Source organism: Pimephales promelas, chromosome 15 (assembly GCF_988280905.1).
Source record: "Pimephales promelas chromosome 15, fPimPro1.hap1.1, whole genome shotgun sequence".
NCBI classification, from domain to species: domain Eukaryota; kingdom Metazoa; phylum Chordata; class Actinopteri; order Cypriniformes; family Leuciscidae; genus Pimephales; species Pimephales promelas.
The window spans coordinates 7,367,438-7,381,346 of NC_142783.1; the positions used below are offsets into that span (position 1 = coordinate 7,367,438).

At 38.0% G+C, this 13,909-nt stretch overlaps 1 long non-coding RNA gene across 1 annotated transcript; it reads left to right on the forward strand.

Moving 5' to 3' along the window:
* The first annotated feature begins 10,699 nt into the window (after window positions 1-10,699).
* Window positions 10,700-13,066, forward strand: LOC120462394 (uncharacterized). The gene is made up of 4 exons (XR_005618352.2): window positions 10,700-10,840; window positions 11,301-11,456; window positions 12,088-12,169; window positions 12,304-13,066. It is a non-coding gene; the product is annotated as an uncharacterized LOC120462394 (long non-coding RNA).
* Window positions 13,067-13,909: the final 843 nt, after the last annotated feature.

Sequence of the window (13,909 nt, forward strand, 5' to 3'; positions counted from 1 at the left end):
TGATGCTGAATGATGGAGAGTCGGAGGTGGAACATGAACAAGGAGCAGGGCAGGGAGATGATGATGTGTCCTCCTCAAGAGAAGAGGCTGAAGAAACTGATGATGCCGAAGAAAGTGACGGGGAGCCTCCTTCACAACCTGTCTGCAGAAGAGTATATCCTTTGAGAAACAGAAAACAAAACAAAATGTTTACTTACCACACTTTAGGTCAGCCTACTATTGTAGATGGGTAAACTGCTGAATTAAATTCCAGCAATAAGTTCTAGCTAAAATGTTAAGGAGTTCAATTAAGACTAGGTTTATTTATTTTTTTAGTTTTAAAGAGAAAATGGTTACCATAACATTCATAAAAAGAAAATACAAAGTAAATTGTTTCCATGGTGTAAGGTTGGATTCCTTCAGTGAAAGTACAGATTCCTGTTAATGTACAGTGATGGTGGTAGAAGATCATGGTGCACAATGATGTCTGCTACAAAAACACTTCATGGAAAAGGAGATACATGTTGTGTGTCGTGTGACAGTATAGCACAAGTACTAAAACTGTTGTATCACTGACTCCTACCAAAGAAATAATTTAAGGGTGGATAACCAGTAATGTATTTTGATAATGTTGGGACTACATTCTGTTTTGTAGGGGAGAATGTGGGGAAATCTAGAATATACATTGATAGAATATATATAATTTAATAATTGTTATAAGATAATTGTGAGTTAAAAGCTAGAACCCTCCCCCCCCCCCCTGTGTAATAGTTTTTGGTATTTCAGTTATTTTGTAATGGTTATTTAATTAGTCAGTATATGCACTTATATTCGTGGTATATAGCGATGTGAGGTGTGTCCAGTGGGTGGCGGTAAGCCAGAGGAAAAACTTGGAAGAGAAAGAGAGTGAGTTCACGTGAGGTTATGACGAGATTATAAGTGTAGTTATGTTGTACCAGAGCCCGTCTAACGGAGAGCCTTGGCACTTCCTATTTGCCCCGTTGTGTATTATTTTGGTTGAAGTTCCATTAGAATTCCACTGGAGGTGATCGCGGGCGAGAGCAGAATGAATGGGAGTCAACAATAAAATCTTGATTTTATCAAGAAAATTTTGATTTCTTACAGGTTAGGGTGTTGTTGGCAGGAACACGCTAGCATTCTGCTATTGTGTGACATCATCACATTTTTGAACGGATTTTTAGAACAGATAAGTGATATTAAAAATGCAATTTTCAGCTGAGTGTATTTTCTTAGCCCTCCCTTTTGAATGCAACTTTCAAATTACTTGACAAAAAATTACATTCTGAGAAACGTGGATTTTTGGGGGTTGACTCCCATTCATTCTGCACTCGACCGCAAGCGCCCCTGCATGGACAGAGACGCGTTACTGCAGCCAGTCTAGAACCCGGAAGTAACCTGCCAGTGCCTATTCTCTTCAATTAGACATTCTCTGGTTGTACTGTGTTGCACGGGGCTGTTGCGTATGAAAGCCCGTTTCCGCCACAGTTGAGTAAAAAATATAATTCTGTAAGTCATAATAATGAGAACTTTCTCATAATTATGACTTAGTTTCTCATTATATTGAGAAAGTTTCTCATAAGAAACCTTCTCGTAATAATGACTTAACATCTCATAATAATGAGAAACTTTGTCGTAATTGTAATGATAGTGGTTGGTTTTATGGAGTAGTGGCAACCCTGTCTAGTATACGCAGATGTTTGGCAACCCTGTCTAATATATGTGGGTGCATGTGCAGCAGAGGGGTGGACACAAATAGTATGGTATGTGTAGTGGCAGCACGCGACCATGAATGTATTAATAAATCTTGATATATGCTCATCTATGGCTCAAGACTCGGTGGTTGATCATCCCAACTAAAACATGGTGTCAGAAGTGCTTTCGGAAGTGAAAGTTTGTGGAGTTTCTACGCACGTGTGACGAGAAATAGTGGAAATGGAAGGATTGCAGCCACCACCGAAGCTTCATTTGTCCAGTAATGTTGCTGAAAATTGGAGACGATTTAAGCAACGATTTCTTCTGTATTTATCTGCAATTGATGGAGATCATAAGTCAGAGAAGTGAAAGCGTCTTTATTTCATCATGTGGTTGGCGATGAAGCTTTGGAGGTATATAATAATTTCACTTTTGAAGAAGGAGAAAGTTTGAAGTTGCAGCCGATAATGGACCAGTTTGAAGCGTTTTGCATACCCAAGAGAAATGTTACTTATGAACGCCATCGATTTTTCACGTGCATGCAGAAAACTGGGGAAACAATTGATCAGTATGTGACGGAGCTCAGACAGAAGTAAAACTTGTGAGTTTGGAGAGTTAACCGATGCGTTGATCAAAGACAGAATTGTGTGTGGAATACCTGACAATGGATTGAGGGAACGGTTACTTCGAGAACAAGAGTTGGATTTGGAGAAAGCTCTTTCACTTTGTAGAGCGGCAGAGACTGTAAAGACACAAGCGAGAGAATTATTAAATGAGACGTGTGCTGTGGATGTTGTTAAGAAGTCTCAGACACCCTGTGTAAGCGCAAAGCAAGGAACACAACCGGAACAAAGCAGGATTGTAATTGATAAGCCTCAAAGAACGTGCGATCGTTGTGGGATGCAACATCCACCAAGAAAATGTCCAGCGTATGGGAAAAATTGCAACAATTGTGGTAAAATTAACCATTATGCACGCTGTTGTAAGAGTGAACGAACATCAAGCCAAGTGAATACTGTGACTTGGCTTGTGAAGTAGTAGTGTGAAGTAGAAGAATTCTATGTGGATGCAGTAGCAGAAGGTGGAGAAGAACATAAAGAGTGGATCGTACTGCAAATAAACAACAGTACAGTTGCTTTTAAGCTTGACACTGGAGCCCAAGTCAATCTGCTTTCTGAAACTGAATTTAACAAGCTAAAACCTAGACCAAAGTTGCATGTTGCTAAGTTGAAAGTAACTGGATACTCTGGAGCGGACATACCAGTGAAAGGAAAATGTGTTGCCAAAGTGCGATATAAGGATAAAGAACATAGTTTGGCATTTGTAGTGGTGCCAAAGGATTTTCAAGCTATCTTGGGTTTGTCTGCTTGTGAGAGGCTGCATCTGGTGAAAAGAGTGCCGATGGTAGAAGAATCAAAAGTGTCTGAACCCGAGTACGGCTCGATCTTAACGGAGTATGGGGATGTATTTAAAGGCTTAGGCTGTTTGTCAGGGGAGCACACCATTCAGATTGATGAAACTGTACCTCCAGTTATACATCCATGTCGAAAGGTACCATTTGCACTTCAGAGACAGTTAAAAGAAGAGCTGGATAAAATGGAGAGTTTAGGAGTGATACAGAAAATTGATCATCCCACAGATTGGGTTAGTTCATTGGTGATTGTGGACAAAAAGAATGGAAAACTTCGGGTTTGAGATTTGAATAGAGCAATTAAGAGAGAACATTTCAAGCTTCCTACACGTGAAGAGATTATGGCCCAGTTTGCAAATGCCAAATATTTCAGCAAGCTAGATGCATCATCAGGATTTTGGAAGTTAAAACTGGATGCTGCCAGCTCAAAACTGTGTACATTTAATACACCATATGGAAGATATTGTTTCTTAAGGCTTCCCTTCGGAATTGCTTCGGCTCCTGAGGTGTATCATAAAACAGTTGATACGTCGATGGATGATATAATTGTGTGGGGAGCTTCGAGAGAAGAACATGATGCAAGGTTAAGAAAGGTGTTGGAGGCAACCAGGCGTGCAAATTTGAAGTTGAACAGAGAAAAGTGCCAATTGGGAGTAACTGAATTAACATTTTTGGGTGACATCATTAGTAGTGCTGGAGTGCGACCTGATCCTCTGAAGATCTCTGCTATTGAACATATGCCAAGGCCGCAAAGTGTAAAAGTTGTCCAGAGATTCATGGGTATGTTGAACTATATGAGTAAATTCATACCTAATTTGTCAGATAGCTCCATTAAGATGGCTAACTGAGAAAAAGAATGAATGGGAATGGAACCATGAACAGGAAGCTGCATGGCAATATTTGAAACTGATTTTAACTAGAGAGCCAATTTTGAAATTTTATGATCCCAATCATTCTATTAAAATTTCAGCTGATGCTTCACAGTCAGGATTGGGAGCAGAACTTCTCCAGGAGCATGACGGAACCTGGCAACCAGTTGCATATGCCTCACGCTCAATGACTGACGCAGAGTGTAGGTACGCTCAAATTGAAAAAGAGTTTCTTAGTATTACTTTTGCTTGTGAGAGATTTCATCAATTTGTGGCAGGACAGCCTGTTGATGTTGAAACTGATCATAAACCGCTGATTGCACTGTTCAAAAAAATCTGTAAATGATTGTCCATTGAGAATCCAAAGAATGATGATCAGATTGCAACGGTATGCATTAACTGTGTTTTATACACCAGGTAAATTAATGTTTGTGGCAGACACCTTGTCCAGAGCCGTAGATCCAACCACACCGTCGAGTGGAAAGCTGACTGAGGACATTCAAGTATATGTAAATATGATCGTTGAAGCTTTACCTGTTGCTGATTCCAAAATGAAACTGATCTGTCAAGAGACGTAACAAGATCAGACACTCACTCAGGTGAGATTCTATGTCATGAATGGCTGGCCAGATGTGAAGCAAAATTGTGTTGCAGAAGTTCATGAATTTTGGAACTGCAGGTCTGAATTGTCTGTCTGTAATGGAATTCTGTATAAAGGAAATAAACTAGTGATTCCAAGAAATCTGAGACGTGAGATGTTGAACAAAATCCATGAAGGCCATCTGGGAATTGAGAAATGTAAAAAAAGAGCTTGTGAAGTCATGTATTGGCCTGGAATTAATCAGTACATCACAATAGAAGTGTCCAAGTGTCAGACATGTGCTAGATATCAATCCAATAATCCAAGAGAGCCCTTAATGTCGCATCCGGTACCTGAAAGACCATACCAAAAAATAGGTGCTGACCTGTTTACATGTCAGGGGAAAAATTACCTCTTGGTTACGGACTATTATTCATGTTATCCAGAAGTATGTGCGTTAAGCACCACCACGGCAGAAAATGTTGTTTCATGTATGAAATCAATCTTTGCTAGACATGGAGTACCGATGGAAGTTTTTACAGATAACGGTCCTCAATTTGTTAATGCTAGTTTCCAGAGCTTTTCGAAAGACTGGGACTTTAGACATACAACATCAAGTCCATATTTTCCCCAATCGAATGGACTTGTGGAAAAGTCAGTTGGAGTGGTGAAAAGGTTGATGCAGAAGGCGAGCGATGATGGAAGTAGTTTTTACATGGGATTGCTTGCTTATCGTAGTACCCCTCTTGAGTGTGGAAACTCGCCGGCATATCTTTTAATGGGACGACGTCTTCGTTCTAATTTACCAATCCCTGAGAATCTTCTGGTGACAGCGGGCAGTGAGAAAGTTAAAGAATTCAAAGAACAACAAAAGGCCAAGCAAAAGGTTTATTATGATAGAGGAACTCATCATTTGCCTGAGCTTTGTCCCGGTGAGGAGGTCAGATTTAAAGACAAGACTAATACCTGGAGTCAGAAAGGTGTTGTACTTGAAAAAATTCAACCAAGGTCCTATAATATTGAAACTTCAAGTGGTGTTGTGTTAAGGAGGAATCGTCAACATCTTTTGAAAGATTTAACTGCTGTAGTCGAACAATCTGAAAAGACTGAGATACCGTTGAGAAGATCTGTTCATGAACGGAAATGCCCTAAAAGACTTATTGAAACATGTTGAAATCCAGTCCTGACAGACTGGTTGTAAAAGACTGAGATCATTAGATGGGTGTAATTGTATGTCAAAATGTTTTTATTTTATTTTTAAGTTTAACTGTTTATACTTAATCTAAAAAAGGGGGGTGGGGGGTGATGTAATGATAGTGGTTGGTTTTATGGAGTAGTGGCAACCCTGTCTAGTATACGCAGATGTTTGGCAACCCTGTCTAATATATGTGGGCGCATGTGCAGCAGAGAGGGGGGGACACAAATAGTATGGTGCGTGTAGTGTACTTCATACAGGACATTATACAAACTGCAATGTGTTAACTTATATTTGTTTACACTCGCAATAAAACACAACATTGTGCTTTTGTCAAACAAATTCGTGCGTGTTTTGAGTGAGTTTCTTTCCTGTTTATGCTCGCCAGCCATAATCTCTGTCGTTGTTCGGACAAAAGCTTTCTCACATCCATGGAGTCTAATGACGGGTATAGTGTAAAATCCCGATTTAACTGAACATCCGGCACGATTTTATCATCCATTGACCCAGCAGGAGATGACCATTTTCACTTTACAGCACGAAACTCATTTCACTTCGTTCAACTCGTATTGCTTCTTCTAATGTCCTGTTCTGGTTTCAATAATATCTGGTTTTGCCCTCAGCAATGGCGCCGGGTCGGCAAATGCCCGTATGTTGTGACGTCATGTGGGAACTGGCAGAGTGCATGAGCACATCAAATCTGATTTAATAAATAGTTACAAATTTAATGTTGACATTTCTTGAACATGAGATTCGTGCACAACAGTTTTATTAGTAAATCCTTCGGGAATCATCTTTTGAATTAAATTAGCCCTTTCCCGCATATCCATCAAGTCCAATCAGCTTTCACTGTCACTAATGCGTCATCAAACTGGTTAGCATAGACATAATATATACACAGACGCCCTATTGGGCGCTTTGGAACGTTGCTGCGATACGTCAACGGGTCCGCCATTTTGCGGAGGTCAAGACTGCATTGTAATTAAATGCAAGTAAACGGGTGAGCTGCGTTTTTCTGGATAAAAACATTCTTGGATAAGAATGGTGAAGATCCCCATACTGAGATATTTAAGTTTGCTCATTGTGGAAAAAGCATTTTATGTGATTGACCAGATTTTAGCAATAATATTGATAACTGATGGATCATTTATGATATGTTGTGATACAACTGTAGTGCAATGCAAATAGTAATTATAAAGTGAAAAGTACTAGTAAATAGTTTAGTCAATAAAATAAACAAATAGTATACAGCAAATAAAATGGTAATGAATACATGTAAAAAATATTGATAATAGTTTATTAATAATTCTATAATAATAGCAATAGAATAAGACATTTCTAGAATAAACACACACAAAAAATATATTTAATATTTAGCTCTTTGTGCTAAATTTCAGTTTTATTAATCAGTAATAGGCTAGCCATTATAACAGAAGTATAGCTTCAGTCAAACATACTGTTAAAATAGCCTAAATATAAAGTTATGAAACTTTACTTTGCCTTCAGCCAAAACTATTTACCAGGGAACCATTAATAGATTAATGAGACCAAAGATAAACACAAATTATACGAATTATATCTCATGTTTAACCTCTTGACTAGAGACATCCGAGCCAGCGGCAACCGTCAGAAGCACTGGCCGTGGTACGGCTGTTCCAGGCGGGGGAGACGAGCGCTGGGCGGGGGCGCAGCAACTCCGAAAACTTCAGATCAAATTTTTAAATAGGCTCTATCTTTATAAACAAACCACATATTTGAGCTTTAAACAACTACATTGTCGACTGAAAAACTGTTAAAACTACATTGCGTGACACAATAACAGTAGTATTTAATCTCTAAACGTTACTAAATCATGACCAAATACAACCAAAAACAAACGTTCAGTCTTGCTTGTGAAAGGTACTTCCTCGAAAGCTGTTTTCAGTTGTGTGGCGATTTTTACAGCCCCAAGCAGCGCACAAAACAGGCATTTTTCTCAATTCCCGTTATGAGAGGTATGGGAAAGTTGATCTCCTCAATATGGCGGCGCCGTTGACGTACGCTCATCATGTTCGGCCAATAGGGCGTCTATGTATTATGTCTATGACTGGTTAGTAGTCGTGGTGTCTAATTTCTTTTTTGTGCTATTATGTTGTTGATGTTATTATTATACTGTTTTACTCTGTAAACTGAATGTTTAAATAAAGCATTTAAAAAAAAAGAAGAAATCCAAATTATTGTTGAATTCTCTATTAACCCTCAGGTGCTCTTCGTTTCTGAGTCACACACTTGTTATCTTCGCGGTCAAAAGTGACCGGACACCGTCGGTGTTTGAATGAGTGTATGAATGGGTGAATGTGAGGCAAAATGTAAAGCGCTTTGGTGGCCAGTAGGTCTATGAAAGCGCATGCAGTCCATTTACCATTTTACACCTAAAAATGAAACTTTCTCCATCCCAGTACAACAAATGCAATTTATTTTTGTTCTATAATATTTATTCTTTTTAATTTAGTATTTTGAGACAATTTAATTGAATTTAATATTTATGGTTTATTTTTGCCATGGAAAAAATATATATACTATTTTTCTATATATATTATTTTTTTTCAAAAAAATATTAATGCAGTATTTTAGTTTAATATAGAGTCTAGGCCTTCAGAAAAAAAATATTTTTTGAAGAAAATTAGCACCATCTGGTTACAGTATAGAGAAAAAGCGTAGAATCATGGTGTAACCACTAGATGGCATGTACAGCTCTATGGAAAGGCATGTGAATTGCCCAGCTGTTTATAAACACATTTTGTTGTTGTTGTTGGTGGAATTGAAAATATAGTTGAAACAATCTCAAACTATTTCTTATAAAAAAGAAATTTTATCTTTTTTTTTTTTTTTTTTTTTTGTCAGTGTCACCCCTTTCCTGCGGTGTACTTTTTTTTAGAATTGTGGCTGATTTGTAGATTGCACGTACAAATTTTTTTTTTTTTTTTTTGTCAATTTCCCATTCATTTCCTATGGGTCGGTCATTTTTGACAGAAGAGCAAGTGTGACTCATTTTTTTACGACCACTTAAATTGCTCGAATGATGACCTAAATTTTTTGTGTGTTTGTCTTTAATCACAATTTATTGGTGTTTTTGTGTATAAAAGTGTGTGTGTGTATGTCTGTTTTGCACTCTTGATGTTTTAGAGTGTCACCCCTTCAATGCTGAGAACTTTTTTTCTGCATCGTGGCTAGGGATGGAACGGTATGAAAATTTCATATCACGATTATAGTGTCCAAAATAATCGTGATTATCAATATTATCACGGTTTTGTTAAAAATTTATGAAAGTGCTCAAAAAGAAATGATGCTCACACTGAAAACATTTCAACAAGTTTTATAATTGAAAATCAACAAACAACAAATAAAACAAGCCTCTCTATGCAGTTTTTTAAGCAAGATTCTATTCTATGGCATTTGCTTCTTTATAATGCCCGTCGTCAATAGCAACACATTATTACCAACGCATTCTCACCCCAAGGCGTCACCTTTGACCATGCTTCAATATTTGACGTTTTAGGCGCCCTTTAGCGTCACTTACATGACGCGATCCTACGGCGTCATCTAACTGACGCTAAAGGAAAGCGTCTGTTAGAGGACGCGGTTAGGTTTAGGTGTGGGGTGGGGGTAGGGTACACGCGATCCTAGGGCGTCATCTAACTGACGCTAAAGGGCGCCTAAAGCGTCAGATATTGAAGCATGTCCAAATGCTTCCTAAGGCGTCAGTTAAGTGACGCCTTGGGGGTGAGAATGGGCTGTTATTACACAGCGCACATCCATATCACAACGGACGCGCGCTCTTGTTTCATTCAAATGCAACTTGCCGTCTTGCGTCTCCGGTTTTTGATTGTATTGCAAAAATGAAATCAGAGTTGATTTATTGCTTACAGAGTTTGATAATATTGGTGTGATATATCTTGTCTGGACGATTGTTTTACAAAATGAATTCAAGATTTAAAACATTAGCTAATCTCATTATCAATTCAATATGTCCCCGTAATAAATAAAATCGGTTTAATACGTGATGTATCTATACTTTACTAAAAAAAAAGAAAAAAAATCTATACTTTACTATCCCTTAAAATATCACTCTTAATAATATTGTTTGAAGTTGTTCGTTCGTCTTTGGCTCAAATCCACTTGCTACGAACTTTTCTTCGCGGAAGCTTCACGTCTATTTCAAGTGAGTGACATAAAATGTTTCAACTCAAAACAACATTTCGTGCCCAATTGTTTCCCAGACGTAGTTTTGGTATTAAGGTCAAAGTTAACTTCTCACCCCCAAGGCGTCACTTAACTGATGCCTTGGGAAGCATTTGGACATGCTTCAATATCTGACGCTTTAGGCGCCCTTTAGTGTCAGTAAGATGACGCCCTAGGATCGCGTGTACCCTACCCCCACCCCACACCTAAACCTAACCGCGTCCTCTAACAGACGCTTTCCTTTAGCGTCAGTTAGATGACGCCGTAGGATCGCGTCATGTAAGTGACGCTAAAGGGCGCCTAAAACGTCAAATATTGAAGCATGGTCAAAGGTGACGCCTTGGGGTGAGAATGCGTTGTGCGCTCGGGTGATGATCACACAAGACGACTCGGCAGATTTGAAGTGTTTCTACTGCAGCGACTTGTTCGGCAGACAGGGTGACCATCCTCGATCAAGTTTCCCTCAGGACTTTTGTATGACCACACCTCAGATTTGGTCCTCTTAAAAGGCTGAAAAACCTCCTGAGCACGGTCACTGCCTTCCACCATTCCTTCTCGAATAGTAATTTAAAAAAATATTGCGTGCTGCGTCAGATTCAGTGAGTTATTAAAATCGCGATAATCAAACACGGTTTTAATGATAATTAAATTTTACACGATAATACTAACCGTCAGTACATTTTATCACGGTTTATCGTGAAACCTGTTATCGTCCCATCCCTATATTGGAGGTGAAAAAGAAGAACAACCAACAGCTAATCAAAAGTAAAATGGAAAGAACCTTTGCCTATAGAAGACAGGAAGTCGTTAAAGATATGCCCTTCATAGCAGAGTTCAAAAACAGATGGCCAGCCCTGTTTTCTGAGAGCCAGGTAAAGTATTATTCGTATTTAATTTAAATATGTGTAATTAATGTCTAAATACTGTATTAGGGTATTAATTTTAAACAAATGAGTAATATTTAATTGACAAAGGTTTGGAGGCAATGTCCTAAGAATCCATGCATATGGTTGTTCTGCTCTATGTTAGGCCTACAATGCACATTACACAAACATCCATATAAAATGGTTATAGGAAGCCCACATTGAACCTCCAACGAAAAACATTTAGCCAAAAGCAAACTCATGTTCCCTTCCAGGGGTGTCAAACTCAAAGTTACAGAGAGGGCCAAAATTAAGAACTGGTACTGTAGTGCTGTCTTAATATTATTATTATGGCCACGCCAGCTCCACTATCGAGGCAAACTGGATATAATTGTACCACGGCCAGATGTAGCCCACAGAGTTTGACATATTTTGTTTTAACTTGAATTTGTGTTTTAATACGTTTCAGGTAAATGCAGAATTCACCCTCATCACCACAGTCCCCCTGTTCTCAACCTTTATGTCCCGACTGGATCATTACTCCCACCAGCCATTGAGGGTATTCAAAAAGAAGGGGGGAACAGCAAGATGCGATATCGACGTAATCATTGCGGAAATGGACAAGGTATGTGTTTTGGGTGTATTTTGGGCTCTGACCCTGGGGGTTTAACATTTACTCTAAACATAATTACTACATTAAAACTAATTACTCTAAATATGACTTGCTATCACAAATACAAAATTCTATGATTTGTACAAATAGAGGTATTTCTGTAAATGTTTTTAATTTACGAAAAGGATGCTTTATATTCTGTGCAGATTTATCATGAAATGTCAGTTGTACATCTGTAATTCTGCTTGTGAAATGTTGAATCTGCCTTTCTGAATTGCCTGATTCAATTGTTCATTTGTCCATTCAATTACGTATATTTTAGTTCAAACTGAACAATACTGCCTCCTTCAATGTGTCAATGGTATAAGCTTGGGAAACACTTGAGGTATCTGTGTAAATTAGGGCTTGCTAAATAGTGAAATTATTTTCTCAAAATAACATCCTTAAATGGAATGAGTGTGTATATCACGCAGTTGACAAATTAATGACAAATAAACTACAGATTTACAATTGATATTTAATTAAAATTGCATAAATTAATTAATTAAAAACTTGGTAGAATAAGGTCATAATAGATTTGTCAATGTGATAATGGTAGTTTCCTCAAATAAAATGTTCAAAATCAGTTGTTGGTTTCCCACAGAATCCCAGTGTTGAAGTACGACGGACTGAAATGAAAAGCCTGGCAGCCTTATTAAGGAGCACTGAGCACTGAGATGAGAGAGGTATCCATCAACTCGTCTTAGTTAAGGGAATAACATAGTTTAATATAAAAAATGGTGGAATGTTCAACATCTTTTTGGTTTGTTACTAGTGTCGTATATGCATAATTAATAATGGGTCTCTTTGTTTGTCATAGGCTATCGAGGATATTGGTATTGATGCAATGACGGAAATGGAGAAACTGGCTTTGGGTCTCTATGTTGTTCGACATGATGGAGCAGATGCTACAGATCCACCTGAGGATGTTGGCATCGTCATTGAAGGCTGCACAGTGCTGCGAGATCTGAGAGAGGTTACAAATGGATGTGCAGTCCTGTTTGGCTTGATCTACTGTTTAAACTTGAGCTATCCCATGGAGCTGCGATACTTTCGAATTTCTTCAGGAAGTGTTAATGGAATTGGATGGATGGGAACAAGCTCTCCACTAAAGTGCAGGTCCTCAACCTGCACCAGGCAAGACTGGACCTGGCCTTTTGTTGACTGCTGCTTTATTTTTGGACTGCTGCTGGACAAGGTAAAGCTGTGATCAATAATGTTTGGAATAAGCAGACAAGACTGTAGTTGATTAATTTAAATTAGTCTATTTGCATTTTATGTGTATTTATGTTGGTGTCTTCAATTTTATTTGTACACTTTGCATTTGTAAGTTTTGCTTACATATTTTGCATAATTGTGTCAGTCATGACAGTGCCAGCTATAGTAATGCACATTGAAGGTCAAAATTACTTTGACTAATATTTCAAAACCAAAGGTGAATAAAGTTAAAGTGACTTGAGTATTTTTATTAACAGTTTATATTATTGATCTGTGTTGTATATTTCATGTTATCATTGTGAAGCTTCTTTGATACAATCTGTATTGTAAAATGCGCTAGGCCTATATAAATAAATTTGACTTGACTTAACAGCAACTAAGTTCTAGTCATTAAGTACAATCAACACAAATGGACTACATAGCTAAGCTTCTGTTTAATAAATTTAACTTAATCAGGTCATGTTAGTTCAAGCTATAGTCATTAAATGCAATGCAATAATTTACATTTATTCAAAATAATTGTGCATTGTTCCATTTAATTAACACAGTTATGAACGATTTACTTAAAACATTATGTTAGGATTAATTGTATATTACCCTTTCCATTTAAGCAACTAAGTTTTGTGGGACCGGTTGACATAACTTTATTAATTAAATACAACATCTTATTTTTTAGCCTGCATGTATGACATCACAGTACTAATTCGAAAGCATACAGCAGCGATCAACTTGAAGAAGCACTTTACAGAGTACAGATGATTGGTCTATGACATCACAGTACTACTGATTCGAAAGCATACAGCAGTGATCGACTTGAATTCAGCACTCTACAGAGTACAGACTATTGGTGTATGCAGAGGTGTAGTGGTAAAAAAAGAGGTGGGTAAACTATAAATTCTGGTGGACCAAGACGTGTTCACCAGGTAAGGTGGGCCACTGCCTATACCGGTGTATGTGTGTCTCCTGATGACATTGCTATATAGGGAGGGCTCGACATTAAGCCTTTTCATATACGCTAAGTAAATCTGCCATTCACTTGTCCGAGTAAAAAAGTTGCTCGTCCAGTTTTGTTTTTTATTTTTATTTAGCCTACCCGTATTTTCCGCAATAAAAGGCGCACTTAAAAGCCTTTCATTTTCTCAAAAAACCACAGCACGCCTTGTAATCCGGAGCGCCGTATATATGGATTAATTGGTTAATAACGCTTA